The sequence below is a fragment of the Cyprinus carpio genome, chromosome B22, assembly GCF_018340385.1.
Source record: "Cyprinus carpio isolate SPL01 chromosome B22, ASM1834038v1, whole genome shotgun sequence".
NCBI lineage: Eukaryota > Metazoa > Chordata > Actinopteri > Cypriniformes > Cyprinidae > Cyprinus > Cyprinus carpio.
This window is the reverse complement of record NC_056618.1, coordinates 32,153,448-32,165,400: the sequence shown is the minus strand read 5'-3', so window position 1 is coordinate 32,165,400 and position 11,953 is coordinate 32,153,448. Positions and strand designations below refer to the sequence as shown.

Sequence of the window (11,953 nt, the reverse complement as noted above, 5' to 3'; positions counted from 1 at the left end):
GGTGCCAAACGTACGGAGCTCTACTCAAGTGCGACTAGGTTCATGAGCACGTCACGTGACTCTTGAAGGGGTCTTTACTTTCCATTCCAGTTTTGTTTTTCAGTTTATACTTTTCAATCAGTGTCTATAACATACAACTTTATGATTTTCCCCACTGTTGCCAACTTCAGAATTGTGATTATTAGAAAATAAAGAAAAGAATAAGGGATGCTCAAAATATTTTTTCTGTTTGTTTTGCTTAACCTATTTATGTTACATTTTTCAAAATAAATAAATAAACAAAAAATAAAATCTCAATGTCATAAAAAAAAGCATCGAGTAAATTGTATCATTATAGAATTGTGTCTGCACAAGTAGTGTAGTGCAACATCTTACACAAAGATGTTTCATCATGTTTGGACGTAAAGTGTTCATAACATTGCCGAAAGTATTGGTTTGGAAAGTGAAAATGCACCGGTAAAACTTAAGTGACACTTTTCTAAATGTGTGTTTGGACTATGCAAATAAGTTTCACAGGAGGAAAGAAGGGAGGGTCACACAGCTCTGACAAAGCAACACCCGACGTAATCACTTATGCACTTTATTACTTTATTACTTTTGCTTTTTCATTCATGTATTTATTTAGTAGTTATTGATTACATTTGTCTATCATTTCTTAATACAACTAATTTTATTACTCTTGTGTCTTCCTTGTGTGAATGATACAGAAAGAGGCTCTACAAGTTAGGTTTCACACCAATCTTTCTTATGTGATGTACTCATAACCACACCTTAAGAGACATGTGATCCAAACATCATAACGTCAACAGTGACATGTACCCATCACTGCACTATTTCACCTCCCTAAGGTGATGAAAGCAAATTCACTACAATATCAGCATTTGTCCAGGTGACAGTCTTGATCAGGACGTGTTGTTTTGATTCAGTTGTTTGGAGCTTGTGGAGTTTCCACTGTCAAATACTGTATAATAAAGAGAAAGTTAAAATACACTAAGATCTGATTTAATACAAGATAATAAATGAAAGCACTGACTCAATAACTTACTATAGTTTCTTCAGTTTACAGTGTGGATCCTTCAGTAGAGCAAAGAGCAGCTTCACTCCTGAGTCTCCTGGTTTATTAAGGCTCAGATACAGTTCTGTCAGGTGTGAGGGGTTTGATCTCAGAGCTGAAATCAGAGCAGCACAGCCTTCCTCTCCAATACTGCACTTAATCAGCCTGCAGAGAGTGAAGAACATGAATGATCTCTGAGACACCAGGATCAGTGCTATAGAGATTTTAACTTGCCAGCAGCTAAAACATTAATTTAAATGCACTCTACTCACATGATTCCTGATTGTGATGCTGAACTGTTTGTGTGTGTGTTTGTATGAGCTCTACTTTTTCCTATACACCAGGATCAGCGCCATAGATTTTTTTAATCCCACAAAGCAGCTAAACATTAATTTAAATGCACTCTACTCACATGATTCATGATTGTGATGCTGGAACTAGTTTATGATATTTTATAGGTGATAATGTTAAAATAGGAGTAATATTATAGTATAAATACGACATATATTTACTTGGCGCTTTCTTTTAAAAGTCTCACCCATCGCTACTTCTGTCGTTGAAGTATAATGGGAATACTTATCAATTATTCATTCATCAAGGGACTCGTTGTGTCACATTTGAGGTCTCAACACCGACCGGAGTCTTCATGGAGCTGTCACCGCTTTTACAACTCTCCTGATCTGACTAGCTAGAGGATCATTAAATTTAGAATGTGCTTCTAATTAGTAACTAATCACAAATATTGGTTAAAATTAATTGAGATATCTGATTATTCATTCATCCATGATCCTTAGTCTGTTCTTGGTCCTGACACAGATTTGAGGAAACATCAGCCTCCACATGATCTACTAGTCATGATGTGTTCAGGAGAGATCAGGATAAATCAAATATAATATTTTATTTGTCAAGTAAGAATGTATCATGCTAACTACATAATTAAACAATAAGAATCCAGTTCAGAGATAATAAATACATAACATCAGTTGCTCAAAGATGAATCTAAGAGTGAGGGACCCGATAGCTGAAAAAAGTAGCATTTATGAATGCTGTCTCTTATATACATTCTTCAAACAGATTAAAATGTTCAAGACTTCAGTGTTATTATTGAGTACATGTAAATCTGTTATTCATGGATTGAGAAAGATGGTCAATCTGTCATTTTTGGTATTACAGCAAATGTATATAATTTTGGCTCACACTTATTAACACTGTAAAGGGAGCTGAAGATTCGTACAATTACAGTAAACTACAGGCAAATAAAAGGCCAGTATTTTACTCTTAATGTACAGGACAATGTTCGTGTGTGTCTAGTACTTTGTATGTGAAGCTATGGCCAATTAATAACTGCAAATGTATATAATTTTTGTGTGTGTGTGTGTGTGTCTAGTACTTTGTATGTGAAGCTATGGCCAATTAATTACTGCAAATGTATATAATTTTGGCTCACACTTATGTACTTTGTTTTTCAATGGTCTATAAGTGAATATACAAAATCGGGCTGAAGCGATTGAGTCAATTATTATCGACAAGCGTAGACAATAAAAATAATGCTCTACAAATATTTTTGTTGTCGATTAAGTGAAGTCGTTTGATTTAATTTGACCTAATTTAAGAGCCTGCGGTAATGCTGTTTGACTCAGTGTGGCGCTGTAGCCGCCAAGACCGTAATTCAGCCTCCCTGGATGTAATTCAAGAGAAGAAGAGACAGCCAGCTGTTTCAGAGAAAACGATCCGAAATGCAACCGTAATGGCGCTTGGATATCAAAATATATGATGCTTTCCTCTCAATAACGAAATAAACAACAACAACAAAAATCACAGCTGCAGGAAAGCAGCAGATAAAAATGCATCTTATTACACCGATGGATGTTTGCACGAAATCAGTAAAGCATTCACGCCACGCCTGTAGTATTTTTACGCAATACCCAAATCAAGCAGCTTTAATGGTATTAAAACATGATTATTAATTATTTGATTAAAGTGATCGCTTGGTTTGCAGAGATCAAAGCTTTAATCTAGCTCAGACTGTTTTTGATTATCATAACCCAGTGGATGTATGAGATGTCACAGTATAAAAGGGCCTCTAGAGAGTCCCATAAAAAGTTTCTGGACACGAAATTTATTCAACAACGTCTGCAAGATTCGGTTGATCCAAAATAGCAAAAGCAGTAATATTGTGAAATATTTTGCTGATTAGGTTATTCGCCATTTGAATATAGTTTTTAAATGTAATTTATTCTTGTGGATCAAAGCTGAATTTTCTCCAAATTAGTGTCACATGATCTTTGTCCTCAAAGACATAAAATACTAATATTATTATCAAAAAACATCTATTAAAATTAATATTAAAATAATAAAAATCAATATTTAAAACAGTTGAGTACATTTATTATTATTTTAATAATATTATTTATTATTATTTTAATAAAATAAATAAAATCTTCTGTAACATTATACACCATACCATTCAAAAGCTTGGAGTCAATATCATTTTTTATTTTATTTATTTGGGGGTTATTGTAGAAATTAATACTTCTATTTAGCAAGGATGCTTTTGTGAATTGACAAAGATATTTTATAATGTTACAAAAGATTTCAATTTCAGATAAATGCTGTTCTTCTGAACTTTCTATTCATCAAAGAAACCTGAAAAAATTATATTCAGCTGTTTTCAACAACAACAACAACAACAACAATAATAACAATAATAATAATAATAATTATAATAATAATAATAATAATAATAATAATAATTAATGTTTTTTGGAGCAGCAAATCAGAATATTAGAGATGATTTCGGAAGGATCTGTATGACTGGAGTAATGATGCTAAAAAATTCAGCCTTGAAAGCGAGAATAAATTTTAAAATATATTCAAATAGAAAACAGTTATTTTAAATAGTTTTTACAAAATGTTTCTGTTTTTGCTGTACTTTGGATCAAATACATGCAGGCTTGATGAGCAGAAGAGACTTCTTTAAAAACAATGTTACTGTTCAGAAATGTTTGACTGGTAGTGTATATTGTGGATAAAATTGTTTTATCCAAAAATAAAAACATCTAATCACTCCCTTTATTTTGTTTCTTATCCATATTATATGCGTACAAAAGGAGATGTTAGGCAGAATGATGTGTCATTCAGTTATTTTTTTCATATAATAGTAATTAAATGGTAAATAAGAAGGATTTCTCATTATTTCGTGTGTCAAATATATTTATTTGTATAAATTATATATTGTATAAATTATATATAATAATTATAATTACATAATATTATTTCCCAAAGCTGAAGAGATTAGACTACCTTTTATTTATTTGTTATGTATAACAGTATTTTAACTAATTGCAAGAGCTGAATAATAATCAATAAAATTCTATTGATTAATCAGTGAAATCATCTACATTAGTCGATCAATCGCTCTAATAATCAAGTAGATTAATCGAAAGTATCGAAATAATCGCTTGTTGCAGCCCTATATACAAACATACATTTGTTTTGGGCACATTCAGTATAATCATTGTATTTTGATCATTTTACATTTTTGATTTTTAAAGGAATCGCTCTCCCAAAATATAAATTGTCATAATTTTCTTCCCTGTATATGGCTCATAACCTGTATGAACTTCATTCTTCTGTAGAAACACAAAACATGATATTTTGAATACTATTGTTGGCAGCCAAAGTTTTAAGGCACCATTGTTTTCCATTGTGGTGGACAAAAAACATTTCTCAAAATATCTTCTTTTTATTTTCCACAAATAAAGTCATAATGTTTTGAAATGTCTTGAAGAAAAGTAAAGTGATGATTAGAGTTTTTAATTCTTTGAGTGAACTATCCCTTTAACATGAAATGTTTTTTGTTTGTCAGTATTTTCACACACAGTTTGTTAAGTTGTTCAATAATATAATAACACTCACTCTAGTTTCTTTTCCAGTTTACAGTGTGGATCCTCCAGTAGAGAGCAGAGAGCAGCTTCACCCTGAGTCTCCTGGTGTATTAAAAGCTCAGATCCAGTTCTGTCAGGTGTGAGGGGTTTGATCTCAGAGCTGAAATCAGAGCAGCACAGCCTTCCTCTCCAATATTGCAGTCACACAGCCTGCAGAGAGTGAAGAACATGAATGACTCTCTGAGACTGTGTTTAAGTTTTAGGGTGAGAGTGTGTTTGTGTGTGTGTTTGTATGAGCACTACTTTTCTCTATACACCAGGATCAGTGCTATAGAGATTTTAACTTCAAGCCACTACAAAGCACAAGATAAGAAACTAATTGAAATGCTCTCTACTGACATGATTCCTGATACTGAACTAGTTTATCATTTTCATTCTTCAAACCTTTTGTAGTACTATACATGCAATAATGTTTAAATATTAAGAGTAACATTACAGTATAACTGTGACATATTACTCTGGTGTTTAAGGATATGTGGGGAGGTTGAGAGGCAGGAGTATTTGGAAAATAGACATCACTCCTCATTTTTTTCTCACACTGGAATTAATATATAATTATAATAATTTGTATTTGATAATTAATATTTTGTGACTGGTGTTTGGTAGTTTACAATGGGGCTAAAGATGGACTCATGTCAAAATTATTACAATTAAAATTATTACAGACAAATGAGAATCATTAAAATTAAAGGCTTATATTTGAAACAAAGGTCTTGTTAATGTTTTCAAAATAATTAAATCAAAATAATCAAAACAAAAGAATCAACATAAATGGAGAAAAATATATGATCAAAAAATTATAAAATCACCATAAAAAAAATTAAAAAAATATTAAAAAACACACAAAATATAAACAGTCTTTTAATTGAGATGCTGTAAAGTCATATTAAGTTACTATGAGATCTTCAAGCAGTGTAAGAATCTTTCACAATCTTTTCCTTTATAATGAAATATTCCTGTATTTTTGTTTTATAAATCCTTTTTGCAATGTACTCAGTTCATAAAAAGTAAATTATTTTATCACAAAGCAGAATATGGTACAAACATTGCTGAAGGGGTTGTTTTAGACAATGATTAACTTAGATATTATGCAAAACATATTACTTAAGTTGAAATATTTGTATCAATATTGTGGCCCTTTAGCCTCATACTGGTGAGTCTTTAACCAGTGTGTGTGAGATAAAAGGTCATTCTTGCCCACCTCATATTTTTTCCTATGTATTTCCTATATCCCTGTGGAATTTGTATTCAATAATGGTTTGTCTGAAATCTCTGAGGGACCTCGCGGTCTTTATCCTGGTTGTACTCTAATACTGGTGTGCAGTAATGAGAGTAGAAGCACTTCTAGATTCTAGCAGTCACTGCAGCTGTGATATTAAAGAAAAACACTACAGTGCTGGGTTTATAAAAGACTCCATCAAAATATTGCAATTAATTAATTACTAATTGAATTAATATATATATATATATATATTATATTTTTTTATTTGTATCAGACTTTTCTGCAAACACCATTTCACAAGTATTGAATTAACCCTTTCACACGTAAGTTCAAAATATTCTGTCTGACCCCCCAGCAAGTTTTTCAAGGCGACCGTTATTTAGATGTGTCACTTTATGGTTTCCATGGTGATGCGTCATTGCTTGTCACGTGACATACCGCAGCAACAACAGCGCTGAATGAATGATGATCTGCTTTTATGTCATTTTTCCTTTTTTATTCAAAATATTCACAAATTTGTTAGATATGGCATAAAATAGCTGATATTCCGATTGTCAAATATATGCAAGTGGAAGTGTTTTGTTGTTTAAACACCTTTATAACGATCGCGTTAGCTGGCTATATTGCGATGGGCGCCCGCCATCTTAGTTTGTGCGCGGAGGCGCAGTTCAGAGAATCGGATCTGTTGGATTTACAACGGATTCTGGTTATCCACTTCTCGAAATATCACATAAAAGTAAGTGGGTGCTGAACTGGGAGAATAATAAGAGTAAACTTAAAGTTACTTACACAATGTGTATCTGATATGAATAAAAACGTGGTCTAATTATAATGGAAAGGATTATTATAGCCTCTTCCTTTGATTATCAGTGTGTATTTTACAAACTCCTAAATGTATTTTTTTTAGTACTTATATGTCTGAAACCACAAAATAAACATTATGTGGTTGAAAACACTGAAAAGTTGTGATGACAAGCTCAGCTGGGCTAGCCTGTCTCATGGCTCAAGCGCCAGCCGTGTCTGCGAGCACATTCAATTTCCACGTCAATGCACTGACCAGTGTTCAATTTATTGTGTGTGTGTGTGTGTGTGTGTGTGTGTGTGTGTGTTGTGTGTGTGTGTGTGTGTGTGTTGTGTGTGTGTGTGTGTGGGGTGTGTGTGTGTGTATGTGTGTGTGGGGTGTGTGTGGGTGTGTGTGTGTGTGTGTTGTAGGCGGGGTGTGGCAGGCAGTGTGTGTGTGCGTGGGTGTGTGTGTGTTGTGTGTGTGTGTGTGTGTGTGTGTGTGTGTGTGTTAGGTGTGTGTGTGTGTGTGTGTGGTGTAATGTGTGTGTGTGTGGGTGTGTGTGTGTGTGTGTTGTGTGTGTGTGTGTGTTGTGTGTGTGTGTGTGTGTGTGTGGGGTGTGTGTGTGTGTGTGTGGGGCGGTGTGTGTTGTGTGTGTGTGTGTGTGTGTGTTGTGTGTGTGTGATGTGTGTCTGTGTTGTGTGTGTGTGTGTCTGTGTTGTGTGTGTGTGTGTGTGTCTGTGTTGTGTGTGTGTGTCCGTGAGTGTGTGTGTGTGTTTGGGTGGTGTGTGTGTGGGCGCAGGTGTGTGTGTGTGTGTGTCTGTGGGCTGTGTAGGTGTGTAGGTGGTGTGTGTGTGGGTGTGTGTGTGTGTGTGTGTGTGTGTGTGTTGTCAGGGGGTGTGTGTGTGTGTGTGTGTGTGTGTTCAGGTTGTGTGTGTGTGTGTCCGTGTGTGTGTGTCTGTCTGTCTGTGTGTGTGTGTGTGTGTGTGTGTGTGTGTGTGTGTGTGTGTGTGTGTGTCTGTGTGTGTGTGTTCACCTGTGTGTCTGTGTGTGTGTGTGTGTGTGTGTGTCTGTGTGTGTGTGTGTGTGTGTGTGTGTGCAGGAAGTGAGAATGGCGCAGGTTAGGGGGTGTTGCACGCGCAGAATACACCATAAACATGTTAGCCAACAGAATCTCAAAGTAGATTTTTAAGCAAATCAACAGTGAATTACCCACCGCTTTAAAAAACAGATATCTTTTGGACATTATTCAAGTTAAACGACAGGAACACAAACACATTTAGTAACGATAAATCTTACTGAAAATGGCCGATTAAGCAGTTTATATTCTGAAATATATTTCTAGGTTGTGTTCTGTGTGCATTAAATTACATTTGGATGTAAATGGTCCTTTTCCTGACATAAATGAATAAAACACTGAGCTGCTGGATCGAGCCGCCTAATGGATCACCTTTTATGACGCTGTCCGGTCTGGAGTCGTGCATCTAGCTTCACATGTTTTATAGTTTTAGTAAATTCACAGTTACCACAGATGTACCATTATTTTATATTTAACTATTTTTAAAAACATGATATTTTAAAATGATAATCAATTTAACATGTTTTATAGTTATTATAGTAATACCATGGTTGTTTTTCATAAGAGTGCATTCCAAGGTCATAGAAATCTTAAATAAATTATCAGGGATAATTAAAAGATCTGATTCTTAGAATTGAGTTAAGATTAATAATCATAACAAATTAAACCCAACACTAAACTCTAAATACATAACCTCAAAAAGTAATCATACATTTTCTTTTAGTTATCTTAAGCTCTTAAACGCTTTTAGCAGTTACACATTTTTTATTTGTAGAAAGCTTAGTATTTATAAATGACTTATATTGTGTTTTATATTTACTTTTATGTGACTTTTTAACAATATATGTACACTACAATCCAATCATGAAGGAAGACTTATCACGGGTGGATTCATTGGTCATCATCAGTTGTAGGTTAAACCCTTTTTAAGCGCATCACTTTCTCCAGAAGCTGCATCATAGAAGAAGACTGTGAATTAATTTTAAAACTCGCCTTTGGCAGCTTAGGGACAGTATTCCTGAAAGAAAGAAATAACACCACGACTCTTGAACAAGTGACTGGCTTTAGAGAAAGTTTCTTGACTACTTTTGTCATGTTTTACAGATGTGAGATCACAGATTCTTTAAGACTTGGACTATTTTTTTGAAGGGGACCTTAAAGATCCTGTACTCTGTACACATATAGTGCTGTCATGCTCGCGGACCTTCCTTGATCCCCTCCCGCCTCCTCTTTTGCCACTTAAGCTTCCTGTAAAATGCAGTGGTAGAAGAATACGGTTTCTGATGCAGACACACTGTAATGGGTTTAAGCGTTGTAGGGGACCTCACTCTCTAAGTAATGGTTTTAACTAATATTTGCTTCATCTTTATTATAGCCTTCAGTTAGTTTCAGTCTTAAAGTCAAACAGATTAGTTGGTTGCCACGTTATTTTTTAGTCTTGAGGTCAAACAGCAGCACACACACACTGTTTCTGGTGTGACGCTGTGGGGTCCTGTAGAGTGTTAATGGAAAGTCATGTGAAACCCATTGTACTGAATACACACACTGTACGGTTCAGCCTTGTGGGGACCCGCTCTATAAGTAATGGTTTTAACTAATATTTGTAATATCCTTATTATAGTCTTCATGTGCGGGTGATGAAGTTATGACAGCTGTGGAGAACTGCTCTGGAGCTGTCGGAGCTACACAACTTCAGTTTGGTCATTTACACTTCTACTGGACAAAATGAGCAATATTCTCCTGGACCTTGAAAAAGGACGCTTGGCAGATTTTACAGGCAGAAATCTTGATGAAATCAACATAGATCCAGACGTTACTCTACGAATCTTTAAAAATTCTCTCTCTGGCTGTGTTTACACTCGCACAAACAATTTTTATTTGTTTCCTTGCGTGACACAAAACAGATATAATATCACACAACAAAACAAAAAACAAAAACAAGACCAAAATCTTATTTCTCTCGCATCCGTCCTGAGCCACTTACAAATGTGGTTTTAAATTAGATACATATCAGATATCTGGACATCTGACCTGCATCTAAATGCATAAATCTGATTCTCATTGGAAATACAAGCCACCACAGTGTGAGGGTGACACGTTTGCCCATTAAAATAACTTTTCTTAAAGTTAAGAAGCAAGTATTGCTTGTAAACACTGGCACAAAAACATTAGCTTAAATTTAACAGAAAAGAAAGAGCAAAGACAGAAACACACACAGAAACACTCAAAATTGACATAAACTTGCTTTGAGATGCTGCCCCATAAATTTAATTAAAAAAAAATAATTCTAACCACACTATTTTTCACCTCAGAATTTCAGATATAACGACCTGTAGATAAAATAACTTATGAAAACTACCATTATTGTATTCGTTCAGTCAACTTTTGTGCTGCAAACATTAATGACAGCTTTATCTAGTCCACACTGGCACATGATTGTGGTATAAGTGAGTTAATCACAGCTGCTGTGTGTTCAAGTCAAACAGACACTTCACCTGAATTCTGTTAATAATTTTATATATAAGGTTGCTTTAAAACCCAAGGGTCAAATAAAAAAACATACAGAGAGTTACAGTGGACAGTGATTTAGAGGAGTCCGAAAGGTAACAGTTAAAAAATCAAAACAATAAACATATTTTTTTTTTCTGATGTATGTTTCCACTTCTTTTTATCAAATACTACTTAGAAAATTAGTTTGTTTCTGGGGATGGTAAATTACTTGCAATTAATTGTGATTCATGTTTGGATTCATTTAATGGGTTTCACTCTCTTGAAAACTGTTTCTGCAGCTTCTGCAATAATTATTAGTAGATGCAGTGATTATACTTTTATTTAGAAAGTGCCCAATAATTTGTGACCAATATTTTGTGTAGATTAATTTTTCCTACACAAAACACTTCTCAAGCGTGAATTACCAACAACAACACCATCTCGTTAAAGACATACACAAAACACAAACAAACAAAGAACTTGAGTAAAAGTACAGAAACGTATAATAAAATATTACTCCTGCGTTATATTAAGATATTATAAGTAAAAGTACTCCTTTTTCAATTTTTACTTTCGGTAAAAGTACAAAAGGTACTCAATTTTTATGAACTTAAGTAGTACTGATAGATTTATTTAGCAATTTTATATAGGTAAATTTTATATTGGCACATATTTTTATAATCCTACTGCTCGTACCTGGGAACATTCATATCTGTCTACTCATTAGTTAATCCAAACAATATAAAAATATGCTGTTGATGTACAGCTAATATAAAACAGGCATGCATGGGGCTAAATGTGTAACATTTTTAATAAAACTGGTGACATTCTGACAGCGGGGATATATATATGAGTTATTTAGTTAATCTGTGTTATTTTAATGTTTTGTGTTTTTATATATATATATATATTCCAGTTCAACTCCAGTAAATAATCCCAGATAGCATGTAGTAATCGGGTCCACGACCATTTGGGTCACCCGACTCAGACTAAATAGTGATGTTATCGGGGCAGTCAGCCCGCAGCTTCAAACTCACCAGCATGTGTTTGTGGGGATGCGCTGTAAAGCACTGGACCCGATTCCTGTTCACTGCAATCACCCGAACCGCTGTAGAGTCCGGGCCACTTGGAAATGACTTCTGCTCGTTCAGTCATAGATGGTTACATTAATATAGCAATAAATAACATAAAACTGTTTTAAACTTGGCTTAAGACCTTAACAGTATCTTATAATGTTTAACTACCAAAAAAAAAAATACATACTCTAATATTTATAACAGTAGCACATCTATATTTATGTAACGCAGCAGGTCATTCTTATATAGCCCACGCTCATGGCTGTAGCCAGGGTTTGAACATTAGTGAGGTCTGGGATGGGGTT

General features: G+C 34.3%; 1 long non-coding RNA gene across 1 annotated transcript; it reads right to left on the bottom strand.

The window, feature by feature from the left end:
- Positions 1 to 564: 564 nt before the first annotated feature.
- Positions 565 to 5,145, bottom strand: LOC109052654. The gene is made up of 3 exons (XR_006157897.1): positions 4,973 to 5,145; positions 1,046 to 1,219; positions 565 to 961 (listed from the first exon to the last, which is right to left on the bottom strand). It is a non-coding gene; the product is annotated as an uncharacterized LOC109052654 (long non-coding RNA).
- Between the last annotated feature and the right edge of the window lie 6,808 nt (positions 5,146 to 11,953).